The sequence below is a fragment of the Hemiscyllium ocellatum genome, chromosome 4 (assembly GCF_020745735.1).
Source record: "Hemiscyllium ocellatum isolate sHemOce1 chromosome 4, sHemOce1.pat.X.cur, whole genome shotgun sequence".
Lineage (NCBI taxonomy): Eukaryota > Metazoa > Chordata > Chondrichthyes > Orectolobiformes > Hemiscylliidae > Hemiscyllium > Hemiscyllium ocellatum.
In genome coordinates, this window is record NC_083404.1 from 41,091,031 (window position 1) to 41,105,716 (window position 14,686).

Here is a 14,686-nt window from a genome sequence, read left to right on the forward strand (position 1 = left end):
AAAAAAGTTATGGAAAAGAAACATTGCTTGTCACAAGAAAATCAGGCAGGGCAATTCTACTGGAATCACAGGACTTTAGAAAACCAGAAAATATTTAGTTGACTGCAAAAATCAATTCCTCTTAAAATGCAAACATCAATTTTCATGATTTCTTCCAACACTGTGCATACTCCATTGCACAAAACCATTTCTTTTCCATCTTTCATTCTCAAGTAACACCTTGAGCAAGCTAACGTTGTTAAATTTAACCAGTCCCTTGAGAATCTTGAGTGTCTCCCAAGTTCCCTGGCACCTGAAGGAATGATCCCGGGCTCCAACAACTCCCCTCAATCCAGACTTACCTCTCACTCCACTCTCATGACCCCCCACCCCCCATTCCCCACTTCTACATCCCTCCTCCTTCCACAGTCAATCTGCCTCCCACCAACACCTTGCGTCCTCATGCCACTCCCACCTCCTGGGCCGCTTACTTGATGAACGGAGTTGCAGGAGACAAACTCCAGCTTTGGAGCCGGAAGACCGACCCGTGACCCCAATACGGGAGCGGCGTTTCCCCTTCAGGCGGCCTGAGAGGGGACTGCGACCGCTCGCCATGGCCGCCATGGGGTTGAGGGGAAAACACACACCACGTGCAGGGGCGGGGCGAGAGGGCGTCGCCCAGTGGGCTGGGTCCAGGGCCAAAGAAGGGCGGGACCGGATGGGGGCGCGGTCATGCGTGGAAGGAGCCGAGGCACAGAGTAGTGGGCGATGCCAAAGATAGGGGCGTGACCGTGAGGGGTGTGAGTACGGGAATGGGTGGAGCCCGAAGTCCGTGAGTGGGCGGGGCAGGAACGGGCGCGGTCATATGTGGGCGGGGTCATAACGACCGTTATTGTGAGTGGGTGGGGCTGAGTGCGCTGTAGTGGGCAGAAGGTGCTATCACATCTCTGCATTGTGGAGATTTATCGATGGATATTATGGATAGAGCGGAACTGTTAAGGATGGAGATGGGATGAGTAGTGCAGTAGCAAGCAAGTGTGCAGAGTCAATGAGGAACCAACAGACTGCTACCGAATTCATGGACAAAATAAAATACCTGGATACTGGAGATCTTAAAAAAAAACAAAAACAGAAATTGCTGGAAGAACTCACCAGGTCCAGCAGCATATGTGGAGAGAAAACAGCATTTCGAATGAAGAAACCCTTCTCCAGAACCAGATTCATGATTCTTCTTCCCACGTTGCTAGCAGCAATGTCCTGCAGATTTGCTCACTAAATATCCCAGAATGGACGATTTATGTGCATGGGATAAATCACCAAATACGATTTTATTCTACAGGAGCAATTGACCATGATAAACCTGAGACTAATTTCGTGTTGAAAGATGTGTTTGGTTTATTGGATAATCATTTATCAATTCGGTTGTGCATTGTATAGAGTAAGCTTAACATATACTAAACTGCAGGCAGTCATTATTGACAACTTTATTCACACCTGTCCAGTAGATGTGTATTCCTGTTCTTTGAATATATGGCTTTCCTTCATATAAGTTTAAAGGTTTGGACTTGTTGAAATGCACATTTGCCTTAACTGGAGTGTTGTGTGTAATTCTGGGCGTCCTGAAAGAAATGAAGTCAAGATGCAGATAAGATTCAGAAGAATTTCCAGCAAGGCTGAACTTCAGTTATGTGCATACATTGAAGAAGCTCAAATTGCCCTTCCTGGAGAAGGGATTGTTTTGTTCTTTCATGGGATGTGGATATAGTTGGTAACACATCCATTCTTATTGCCCTTGAACTGAGTGGCTAGGCCATTGCAGAAGTCTATTAAAAGTAAATCATGCAAATTTGTAAATCAGGACGATTCGACATAAAGTAGATAAAGAGAACCTTACCATTGACAGGAAGGTTGAGAACCAAAGTACCACAATTTAAGGTGATGGTGAAAAGGAGAAACAGTTTTTTTACTCAGTAGATTATTCAAATCTGGAAATTTGCTGTGTGTGAGTGCAATGAAGCCAGTTTCGATCATTGCTTTCAAAAGGGAATTAGAGAATTATCTGAGGAGAAAAATTTGATAGCAAGGGAGTGAGACTCACGAAGTAGATCTTGTAGAAAGCCGATATGGAGATGACAAGCATCCTTCTGAGAGGTAACCTGTGAATCTGTGTATATTGCTCACACTTTGCTAAGGATTATATGAATATTTTGATTGACAATCACTGTCTCAGAGACTAGTATTCTCTGTACATGAAGCCACAGGGGTCTGGGTTGGTCTTTGCTCACATATTCCTCTGAGAATATTTATTACATGCTAAGGTGTTCATCCTTAATGTTCACTTTCTAAATCCACGCTTCCCTGTTCCATTCCTTCTCATTAAAATTCCTTTCTTATTTGCTTTTGCATCTGGGATAGAACTCACTCTTAATTAAAGAAAGGAGTTTTTTCCTTTCAAAACCTCAGGATATTCCAAAAACACTGCACTGACAAAAAGAAAATATTATGACATGTAATCACCGTTGTAATTTAAGGGACATGGCAGCCAATTTGTCCACAGTAAGCTCCCATAAACAGCAATGTGATATTGGCCAGATAAATCAAGGCAGCACTTTTGAAGTGCAGTTCTCTCAGTTCTGGGACTATCAATTTAGATTCTGTGCTCAAAGTCTAAAACCTGAATCCATTAGCTCACGACTCAAGCAAAACAGCACTGAGCCATCCCATTACCCTCTATTCCGATCCCAGTTAACATGAATGGGTGTCCTAACATTGTGCAATCTTTAAAAATCTCTGTAAAATACATTTTTAAGACAGAAGTCCCCAGCAAGCCTCATGCTGTGAATTAAAATCTGCACTGTACTCCACTGGGATTGCATGACAAACCACCGATGGTTATTTTTGTTTTAACAAATTAATTAGAATTTTTAACATGACTGTTTAGTTCCCAAAGCTTTTACAGAAGTGTTAACCTAACAAGAAAAACTAGCAAGAGCAGTTTGGTGTAAGGAACATTTTTAGCTTTAAAGATGTTGCCAAGGTCATTGTTTTCTAAGTTGAATTCTTAAACTAATGATAATAATTCCAAGTTACTCCTTTCACTAAAGATTACATTTAATGAGGTTGGAGTCATGAAAGGAAGTATTTAAACATGCATATTAATTTATTTGTGCTACAGTTAATGAAGAGTGATAACTGAGTATCCTTACTTGCTTCCAGATGAGCTGATACAAATATTTATTATTCCAAGCCCGATGTTGCCAGTAGTTGGGTGCAACCCTGGTGTTGTGAAGTAGCCGGGTACTTTAATATGGACGGCCTGATTCACAACACCAGCTGCAGCACCTTACCATAAGGCCAGTGACTGCACTCCACTCCGGACAATGCCAAGAAAGCAGTTTTTTGAGGTCACCTTAACAAATAGAAGAGGAAGAGGAAACATAAAAGAAGGTAATAACATTGAGAGTAATCACAAATATCTGTTAATCTAATGTGCTGACATTTTGCATCCTGTCATAAGACTTTAACCTCTTCTCTTCCTTGTGGTGTCTGAAACTGTTTTACCTTAACAATTCTAACTATGCCATCTGTCTAGTACATCAACTTTACTGAGATCTACCCCTAAAATTAGACATACTCTCAATTGAAGTTCACCTCTCTCATGAGCTAACTCATGAGAGCTAGCTAACTCTAACTCTCATCCCTCTCGCTTCCATTGAAACAAGTCCTTCTCATTCCCTGACCCTCCTGTTAAATCCTTTCCTCTAGTCCCTAACTCTGTCACTAAACCATCCTTCTCATGCAATCTGCCATTGAAGCCCTTAACTCTGGTATCTTAACTATAATGCAAAAGTGCTTCCTGAGTACATTATCATTCACAGAATAGATAAATTTATTCATATCAGCACAATTACCCTCGTGTCATCTATTTCATGTGAAGTGTAAGGCATAGTAAATGTATATAAGAAGATTGGTTGCAAAATGCTTTTTAATATCACCCTAACACAGTCTGGCTGTAATTTTCAGATTATGTCTCCTTACTCCTCCAACATCCATCCAGAGAAATTAGGTTTCCTATATTTACCACATAAATTATTTTACTCATCTGAAATATAAATTAGATTGCCTCATTATTTTCTGTTGCCAATTAAACGCAAACCTAATTTACATTACCTATCTTTTCAATTGATTTTGTTTAGACTTAGTATCATTCCAGTTAGTTTCTGTGCTCCACACCTTCCTTGAAGTACCCATAATCAAAAATCTGGTACTCTAAATTGTTGTGGAAGCAGAATTTTACATAGCATAAAAAAATAGGAACAGGAGTCACCTATTTGGCCCTTTGCGCCTTCTCTGCCGTTCAATATGATCATGGCTGATCACTTAGTACCTTGTTCCTGGGTTCTCCCTTTTATCCCTTCAGCCCTAAGAACTATATCTAAGACCTTCTTGAAGACATTTAAAGTTTTGGCCTCAATTGCTTTCTGTGGCAAGACAGTTCCATAGGTTCATTACTCTCTGAATGAAGAAATCTTTCATCATCTTAGTCCTAAATGGCCTTTCCCATCTCCTTAAACTGTAGCTGCTAGTTCTTAAGACATCAGGAATATCCTTCCGGCATATACCCTGTCTAGTCCTGTTAGAGTTTCATAGGTTTCTATGAGATCCAACCTCATTCTTCTAAACTCCAGTGAGTATAGTCCCAACCAATCCAGTATCTCTTCAGACAGTCTTGCCATCCCAGCTATCAGTCTGATAAACATTCATTGCACTCCTTCCGTAGCAGAACATCCTTCCTCATATAAGACAGCCAAAACTGCTCCAGATTTCCTCACGCTGGGGGACTCTAAAACTGAAGAGCAAAGACTTGAGGTGAGAGGGAGAAGATTTTAAAAATATCTGAGGGGGATCTTCTTCACACAAAGGGCAGTGCGTGTGGAACGAGCTGCCAGAGGAAGTATTTCAGGTTGGTACAATTACATTTAAAAGACATTTGAAAAGGTACATGGATAGAAAGGTTTAGTTTGGGAAAGCTGGTCAGCCTGAATGAGTGGGCTGAACAGTCTTTTTCGGTGCTGCATAACTCTGATTTTATGGTCTCACCAAGGCCCTAGACAGTTGCAGCAAGACATCCCTGCACTTGTAGTCAAATCCTGTCACTCTGAAGGCCAATGCACCATTTGTTTTCTTCACCAACTCTTTATACTCCTCTCCTTTTAACATAAATGCCATCAAAACATTTGCCTTTTTTTTGTACCTGTCCACTACATATAGTTATTTCTGTAAATGGCCAATAAAACCACCCTATGTACGTCTTTAATCAACAATCCCACTTTGTAATCTCGGTTGATGTTTTGCCAAAATCTATGGTAACATATTTCTGCTCTTGGAAAGTAGTACAAAATGAATATTTTTCTTTTTTCCCCAGACACTGCTCTACCAGCAGTGCCTGGCAAACAGCCAGCCAGTAGAGGATTTTCCTTCAGTTCTGAGCTGGTGATATTGGGACCAGCAAGATACTTTCTGTTCCGGGTTGATGTGTCCCCTCTAGGTTATGGTCAGTGACTTGGTATTTATAAAGCATCTTTAATGCAATCCAACAGCCCAAGGACTTTCATGAAGTGTTAGCAAATATCTAGCTAGACTGATGAACAATTGCTTTGTGAAATGTGGTTGACATTAAAGAGCAAGAGAAACTGTGGGAAATAGAAACATGAGTAGGCCATTCTTCCCTTCAGGAGTGGTCCACTTATAAGATCATGACTAATCTGATTGTGGCCTTAACTGCACTTTCCTCTTAGTTTTCCCTTAACCCTTGACTTTCTTGATCAAAAAATTATCTAACCTAACATTGCAACTGCTCTCCAATAATTGGAGAGTTGGAAAAATCCAATAATTCATGGTGCTCTTGAAAGAGGAAAATCATCTTCAGATTCATCGAAGAGGAATTCTACATACCCCAAAAGGAGAAACACTCTCTCACTATCTATCCTGTCAAGTTTGCAGAATCTCATATTTTTCAATAAGATCACCTCTCATTCTTCTAAACTCCACTAAGCAAAGGCCCAGCATAGTCAGCCTTTGTAAGACAAACTTGCCATTCCCAGTGACTGAGATAGAGAGGGTTTGAGGGTCAAACATTTGGACAGCTGAAGGTATCTAAAACATTGGAGCTTCAGAATACCACAGGACCATTCCTGTGGGTGTGGTGTCTCTGGAACATGCCTTTGCTTACCATTCATGTGGGTGTGGTATCTCTGGAACATGCTTGTCCCATGCAGTCTTGTGCACCCCACCCTCCACAATCCTTCTAGAATGTGTGCTTGACTATTAAAGACCCTTTAATGGTCATTTTGGTCAAATTTAAAATAAAAATCCTGCATGTTCTGGAAATTTGAATTAGAAACAGAGAATGTTGAAACTACTCAGCAGGTCATGCAGCATCTGCGAAGAGAAAAACAGGGTTAATGCTTCCATTTCTGATGAACAGTTTAGAACTGGGAAAGGTTAGAGATATGACAGGTTAAGTAGAGGTGAGGGAAGGGGAACAGGAAGAACAAAATGGAAAAGATTTGTGATAGGGAAGGTGAGAGAAATTAAACAACAAATGATGAGTGCAAGACCGAAAGGGATGTTAATGCTGGAAAGAGGGATGCAGATGGTTCTGCCTTTCACATTTACTTCTCCTCTAGAAGACTCTTCTGTCCCTTTATTTGACTCATTTCCACAATGTTTTGCTGTGCAACATTATTCTGTTAATCATTTAACCTCTCCAACTTCCTATAAATGCTCTCTTTATTCTTTCCATTCCTCCAGTTCCCTTCCTCCAAACTTGTTAAAAGCCTGCCATATTCTTAACCTGTCTTAGTTCAGCTGAAACTTCATTGACTTGAAATATTACCTGTTTCTCTGCCCACAGGTGCTGCATGAACTATTGAGTATTTGCAGCATTTTCTGTTTTTATTTCAGTATCTGGAGTCCTCTTTAACCTTGAGTGTGAAAAGTCAAGAAAATTGCAGATTGAGGAGAGTAGCATGTGAGTAGGAAACTGTTCGGTACAGGAAGATAAATGGATGGATGCAAGGTGTAGCACAGGAGAGGTAATGAGGAAAGGAAACAAAAATAATTATGCCTTCGCTCAGTTGACCTCAGTAATATCTTCCATCTATAGACCCAAGTTGAGAGAATGTATACACAACACACCGATCAGTTATATAGAATTGGTGCCGTGTGGGATAAAGTTGTGGATGGTGTGCATGGTCTGAAGTTGGTGGGTGGGACAATGTAGGGGAAGCTAGAGTGATGGTAAAATGGGTAAGTTGCCTAGAACAGGTGGGGCTAGATGGTTAGATGCAACTGGTGAGTGGATGCTGAGTGGAATAGAATGATGTCTATGTTAGAGGTTTTGATTGGCAGGCTCCTGGATGACAGAGGTAGTGGAAGCTGGGATAGAGTGGTTCATCCGAGGAAAGGCGTGTGGCTTCAATAAAGGTTTTGATGTATTGGGTTTCATTGTATGCTCACAAAAATGTTAAACAGTACAGAAAATAATGAAGTTAATGTTTTCTTTAATGGTCAAGTGGAAGTATTTTGCACCTTGTTTCAGAGAACCAATGAATAAATGTCACATCTTGTCATAAATGCAGTCACACTACAGACAGGACTAAGCACATGTCATGAACTTTCCCTGTAGTGACCATCAGTTGTGACTCTCCTGTTCTGCTGATAATTAACATTATGACTCAAAGTTGCTGAATCAACTGATCTGAACATGGACTGATTGTCTGTTTTACCCAATGGACAAGCACATTTGATGTCTGTTTCTATTTTTGCTGCAAGACCAAACATCTGTCTGACTCAGAACTGATAACATCGAGGCTTTGTCTGATATTCACAGCTCTCTGATCACTGCCTTTGGGAGAGAGCAGGCAAACAAATATCAAAATGAAGGCTTAACTGAGGATTTTAATATGATATTCTTCAGTCATTAAGAAAAAATGATTCAACAAGCCATCAAATTATTGACAGTATCTTTAGTTCATTATGAATGCTTTATTATTATTTATCAAGGCTGTTTTTTTTTAAAGTCACTGGTCTGAATCACCCTGTATTTATTAATCTCCTTCCATTGAGTTTAAATGTGGCTAGTGCAATTAGTATGCAACAGTCTGCAAGTCCTCACTTGCTTGAGTAAATGCATATCAACTGGCAGACTGTTCTAGAATAATTGTTAGAAGACTGCGACATTGTACTGTACCCGGCTGAGTGAGACAGTATGACCAAATTAATACCTCCCATTTTCTTCTTTGCTACTGTGAATTTCAGCAGTGACGCACATGGTTAAGCAAAATTCTCCCTTGTGAATGTTCCATTCTACTTATATCTTTAAAAATTATCATGGAAATAGCTGCAAAGTTGCCACACTTTCTAGTGAAAGAATGCCAAAGGGACACTGTGCTGCTCGATTCCACTGATGCTGTGAACATTTCTGGAGCAGATCCCATAGTGTGCAGCTAAATTAATAGAATACAGAACTAAAAATAACGCAGTGAAATTCACATGAAGTGCCTTCACTGTTGATTCACTGTAGAAGTTATGGGATGATGGCTTCCAGTGACCCTTTTAAGTAGTGTTTCAACAATAACAACTTGCATTTATATAGCACATTTAATGTTATAAAACATCCTCAAGACACTGCACAGGTGCATTATCAAATAAAATCTGACACATAAAAAGCCATCAGAACAGATGACAATGTTTGGACAAAATGGTATATCCTAAGAGATGCTTAAAGGAGAAGAGAGGTAGAGGAATTTTGGGAAGGAATTTTGGACTTTAGATTTTTTGTATCTGAAGGCTGCCATTAATGGTGGAGCAATGAAAATGCACAGTGGCAATTCACAACATGCCAGAAATGGAGATGTGCAGAAATTTGAGGATTGTAAAGCTGGAAGAGTTTTATAAAAATAGTGGTGGTAAGGACATGGAAGATTTGAAATTGATGATAACGAAAATAAAAGTAAAGACATTGCTGTGAAGAAATTGCTGTGTCACTTTAGTGAATGGGAAGAGCAGAAGTGATGAAATGTTGCTGGTGGTTAATCGGGGTTTCAAGAGAGGGAGGTGGTAAGGTGCTTCGGGGAAGGGGTACAAAGGTTCTGAGAAGGATGGGCTATAGCTGAAATCACAGTCAAGAAGACAGTGGTTAGTTGTGCCAGCCCAGAGACTGATACATTTGAAATCCATTGAAAGGTGGGACTGGGTTGGACAGTTTTATGATGAGAGTTGCTAACTTTAGTTAGGCATTTTTCTTCACGTGATCTGCCTCTGTCTGTACTGTGCCACCTCTGTTTATCTAATACCTTGTCAATTGGAAGGAATCTACCTGCTTAATTGAATAAACTGCAGACAGTCTTTTTTCTACCTATCTCTGATTCAAATAAAAGCAAAATCAGGAAATGGGAAAATACCATTTGTTTAACTTCCCCATAGATGCTGTCCTAGGTTGTTTATAACAATCGAAGAATCTCTCATAACAGTTGAGGATATTCCAGATGGCATTTTGGAAGAATTATTCAATTAGTCTCAGAGCCATTGACACACCCACACACCAACCTTCTTCTCCCAGGCAGCACTTGCTTTATCCTTGCTTTTGCAGCCCTACAAATTTTACTACAACAAATAGGGTTTCACTCCTGCCTGAAGCCAGAAAGGCTGTTTTTCCAGGGACTACAAGGGCATTCTATGGAAACATTTTTCTAACAATTGTTGGTGAAACTGAGCGGGTCTGGCAGCACCTGTGGAGAGAGAAACAAAGTTAGCATTTGGAATCCGATTCGATTCTTCATATATTGAAATGATTCTTCACTGTGGAAACAGATTGTTGGCTTCTTGCAGTCTGACTTTGAAGTAATAGTCCAGAGACTGTTGCAGTGGAGTTTTGCTGGTGTACCTTTACTTCCTACTTGGAGGTAAAAACCAAATCCACCCTATAGAAAGTGGTTTGCCAGTTGTGCGCCTTTCTGAATCTTACTATGAACCTGAAGTATTCGGGCAAATGGAAATGTTTGGATGATGAAGAAGCTGGACAGCACGTGATAAGGACAACACCGACTTGACTTTACAGTCATCCAAGGATTTACTGGAGCCTCAGGCTTCAAGGTGTATCAATGAGGCAATTAATAAAGCTTTGTAACGTACTGGATGGTGAGCCAATTTCACTAATACACATCAAGGATATTCTATCCTGTAGCAGTGTGGTTTACTCTGCATTGAACACATTATTTTTGGGATCATTCTAGATTGGCACAAGTGAATTAATAAACTTTTGTCAGCGATTGCTGCCTATAGTCGCACATAGCAAGTGCCAAACTCTTGATTATGTTGGCCAACATCTATGTTGAACTTCCTCTGGAGGTTAGGGATGTTCAGACTGGTAATTTTGTATTTTGTTGTTCATTGGGTTTTCTCATGTTATGTGTAATGATTAGTATGATACTTGGGGTTCCTCTTGGTAGACGTCCCTACAGGAACAGGAAGAGTTCATCAATGACCAGTCAGCATTCGACATTTGGTATTATATGTTTGATTGTCAGGCACTCAGACGACTTTCATATGTTCATCTAACTGCTCATTGTTCAGACAAAAGGATGATAGGCTGTTTCAACAATTTCTACTATTGCCTTGACGACTTTGTCATGCTAGCACATACTGAGGGAAGGAACACAATGCCTATGATTTCACAAGGACTCTGATAGAGAATGAGATAATCTGTAGATAGTTATGTTGGTCAAGATATAGATATTGGCTAAGGAAACTGGGAATAACTCACACCTCCTTCTTTGAAATAGTGCCATGGCATTATTTGCATCCAGCTGAGAGACCAGACTGAGGCCTTGCTTTAATGTCTCATTCAAAAGATTGCACTGGAGCATAATTCGAGACTTTTCTGTCCAAGTCTCTGGAGAGGCTTGAACCCACAGTCATCTGACACAAACGCATATGTGCTACCCATTGACATGCAAAGTAGTAAATTGCATTTTTATCACAAGCACTTCACCAAGGTGTAAAATGTTCTGGACGCTGACTTGATGAAGATTAGGAGAAGTTATCAAGAACTAGTCAGCAGTGAGTTATAAGCTTTAAAATTACAGAAGCAGATAAGTTTGGAGAACACATTCCACAGTGTAGAACCTTGGCAGCTGAATATATCAGCAATACTAGTAAATAGAGAGATGATACAGGAGGCTGGAGCCATAAGAATCGTGGAGATGTGAAATGGTGTGATAGTGAATTATACATCTGGACACGTTAAAGAGTTGAGGCACTGAGGGAATTTAAAAAACATTTCAGAAATTCCATTCTAAGACATTAGAAAGTTAATGTAGGTGATGACCATGTGTGACCTGGTATGACAGGATACAGGCATCAGAGTTTTGGATTAGCTAGAGTTAAACAAAGTGAATAGACAACATGAAGTTGGCCAGTAGAGCATAAGGATAACTAAACCCTATAGGTAACATGCATGAGTGTATCAGCAGCTTCAGGCTAAGGCAGATGTTATTCTGGAGGTAAATGTGTGTAATATTTGTACCGTACAGATCAAGGAGATGAACAGAACCCTTTATATTCAACACTATCAATGCTTATTCTAATTCATTACTAATGAAGCTACACTATTTAGTTATCCATATTATTATCTTGTATCTATTACCACTCATACTAACCCAACAACTATTACTGATAATGATATTTGTATTTTCATTACCAAAGACATAAGCCATATTCACTTTCATTATTACTGACCCCATGTATATTACAAATAACATTTGCTATATAACTATTAGCATTTGCACTAATATTTACTAATACTAATGCAGGTATATTGCAACTCTTCATGAAGGCAGCTTACAACCATCATCTCAAGAGCACTAAGGGTTAGACAACAAATGCTGGCCCAGCCAGTGATGCCCATATGCCATGAATGAATAAAACAAAAGTTAGTTATGCAAAGCCAATTGCTAGCAATGGATTTATCACCAATTTTCACATGCATCACTGTTAATAGTAGCCTTTTATTATTCATAGTGACCCTATATCAATTAATGTTAATGCTGGTCATATAATTGTATTTATATGCATTTATGATTGTCCTATACTTAGTACCAATAATGCTATTCCTCTATGAAAAGGTCATTGCGCTAGCTTCATATTTGTTAACATTACTGCTGGACCAATCTTCACTACAAATAATACTATTTTTGTATTATTACCAAATAATATTAGCCTTATATTCACTTTGAATAAATCTAAATCAGTTTTCAGTATCATTAAATGATAGCCTTACAGTTATTAGCATTGACATTAGTTCTATGTTAACTATTATTAATGTTTTCCCTATATCCATTCATATTCATTGTCAATAATTCTATTCTTACATTTTTTTAACCACTAATACTGGCTTTACATTAGTCTCTTTGTTGGACAGATATATTCGATATTATAAAGTAAATCCATTAATGGTATGAATGTTTACAATATAGTAAAAATATAGTAAGAATAGATGGATTCTCACTATAGTACTATCCCAAAGTTTACGATAACTAATGCCGACCTCATATTTATTACAATTGATATGTGCCTTCCAATTACAGATTAATAAAAGCTTGAGAGTGATTAAGAATGCTAATATATTAGTAATAATGCTGGACTTAAAGTCATTACCAGTGAACCCAGTCCCACATTTATCAGTAAACAAATCCAACATTATTCAAGAAAAATGCAAGTCCAATTTTCACCATCATTAACACTAGCACCATATTCATTATCAATGGTGATTCAATTTTAACTACCATTAATATTAGTATTTTACTTATTGCTGTTAATATTAACTTTACCCTAATTAGTAATAGCCACATTTACTGTGATTTTTATGCTACTTAATTGTACTGGTACAATGCCAACTGAGAAATTCACCTGCATTTTTTTTTATTTTGAATCCCTTTTATAGCAGTCATTGACCACTCACTGTTTCTTGCTCTCTTGGCTGAACAAAGAAATTGATTGATAGTGAGATAGCAATTCTAAATCAGAATGAAGTGCCAAAGTCCAGACAGTTTGGAATTAAAGTGCACTTTTGGCTCAGTATTCTTCTTGGACATTACATATGTGCATTACCTTGTTCCCAATGTGGAAATTAGGAAGCATTGAAGGATGTGACATATTCAATACAAAAAGAGGAAAGAATAGAATATGCATTTCTATAGCCTCTTTCTTGACCTTGGTGGATCACAAAATGCTTTATATCCAATGCAGCAATTACCAGTGTGCGGTCCCTGTTGTAATGGTGGGAATGCGGCAACCTATTTATGCACAGTAAGCTCCCATGAGCAGTTAAGATATGCGTTTTTGATGCTGAGGAATAAGCAATGGCCAAAACACCAGTATGAATTCCTCTATGCCAGCGAATGGAAGCAATGAAGATCATTGTAGTACCATTCAGGAATGCTGCTATCTGCTAGCATGTTAGAGATGGCAAGTCTGTAACATATTGACTTTGTCAGTGACTCGCCTTTAAGTCATTACAAACGAGGAGTAGCTTCTTTCTGAAGTAGACTACCAGCTGCTGTTGATTGTATTTGTTAAAAAAGAAAAACAGAATAGAAAACCTACAGGTATCTGCAGCTGCCTGTGATTTGACTTCCTCCTGCTACACCCATCTTCAATTGAAACTCAGAAGATGTACGATTACAGACAAGAATCACACCAGCCAAGCTTGATAAATGTCTCCAGTGGTGCAGTCGTTTCTTGCAATGCGTAATTATTTTTGTTACCTGTTGTCTGCACTTGTCAGACGATGGGAGGAAACCAGTCTTGTTGAATTATGGGAAGGGAGGATGGGGAAAAGGACTTCTAACGAAGGGGAACACACCCAAAGTCGTTAACCCATCTTTTCTCTTTACAGATGCTGACTGGCCCGCTATGTAATTCTAGCATTTTCTGCAATAATGCAGAAGAGGGACAGGCAAATGTCTGCAGAGTCTGACGCTGAATTAATGATCCATAGGGAACATTTCTGAATTCGTTCATTTATGACCTACATGTATAATTACAATTACACATCCATTTTTTGTGGCCAACGATTTTATCATTTGACTACAACACACTATTTAAAAGGAGGTGACATTTAATGCATTAATTACAACATAATGTGGCTATTTTGTGAATACAGAACCCTATAATTCAGAATGATTAGAACTTAAATTTGCTTTAGATATTGTGAATAATATCAGCAGTATATGAATAAGAATGGATTCACGACGTGTTAATTAGCTGAGGGCAGAAGTGTGTGAAAAAAGTAAAAGAAAAATTATTTTAGAAATAATTCACCAGAGTGAAAATTGCATTTTAATCCATAATCTTAAAAATAATTACTGAACAAAATTTATTTGCGGTCTTATAAGTTTTATTTTATAGAAGCTCACCTGCGTGTTCTTCTGCATTTTCTTGCCAGCATCTTCTGATATCAGGATAGTGCATGTAGCTTTGTCTGCTGAATCGGGTGAGTTTGCTACACCCTGTACTGTGATCAGAGTGACACATGGAGCATTTTATAATCTGCTGGCCTGCACCACGTACAGTGATAGCAGGGGGGGAATCAGCACACAGAGTACAATCAATGCATGTTAACCAGCTGTACATCACCCTCTCT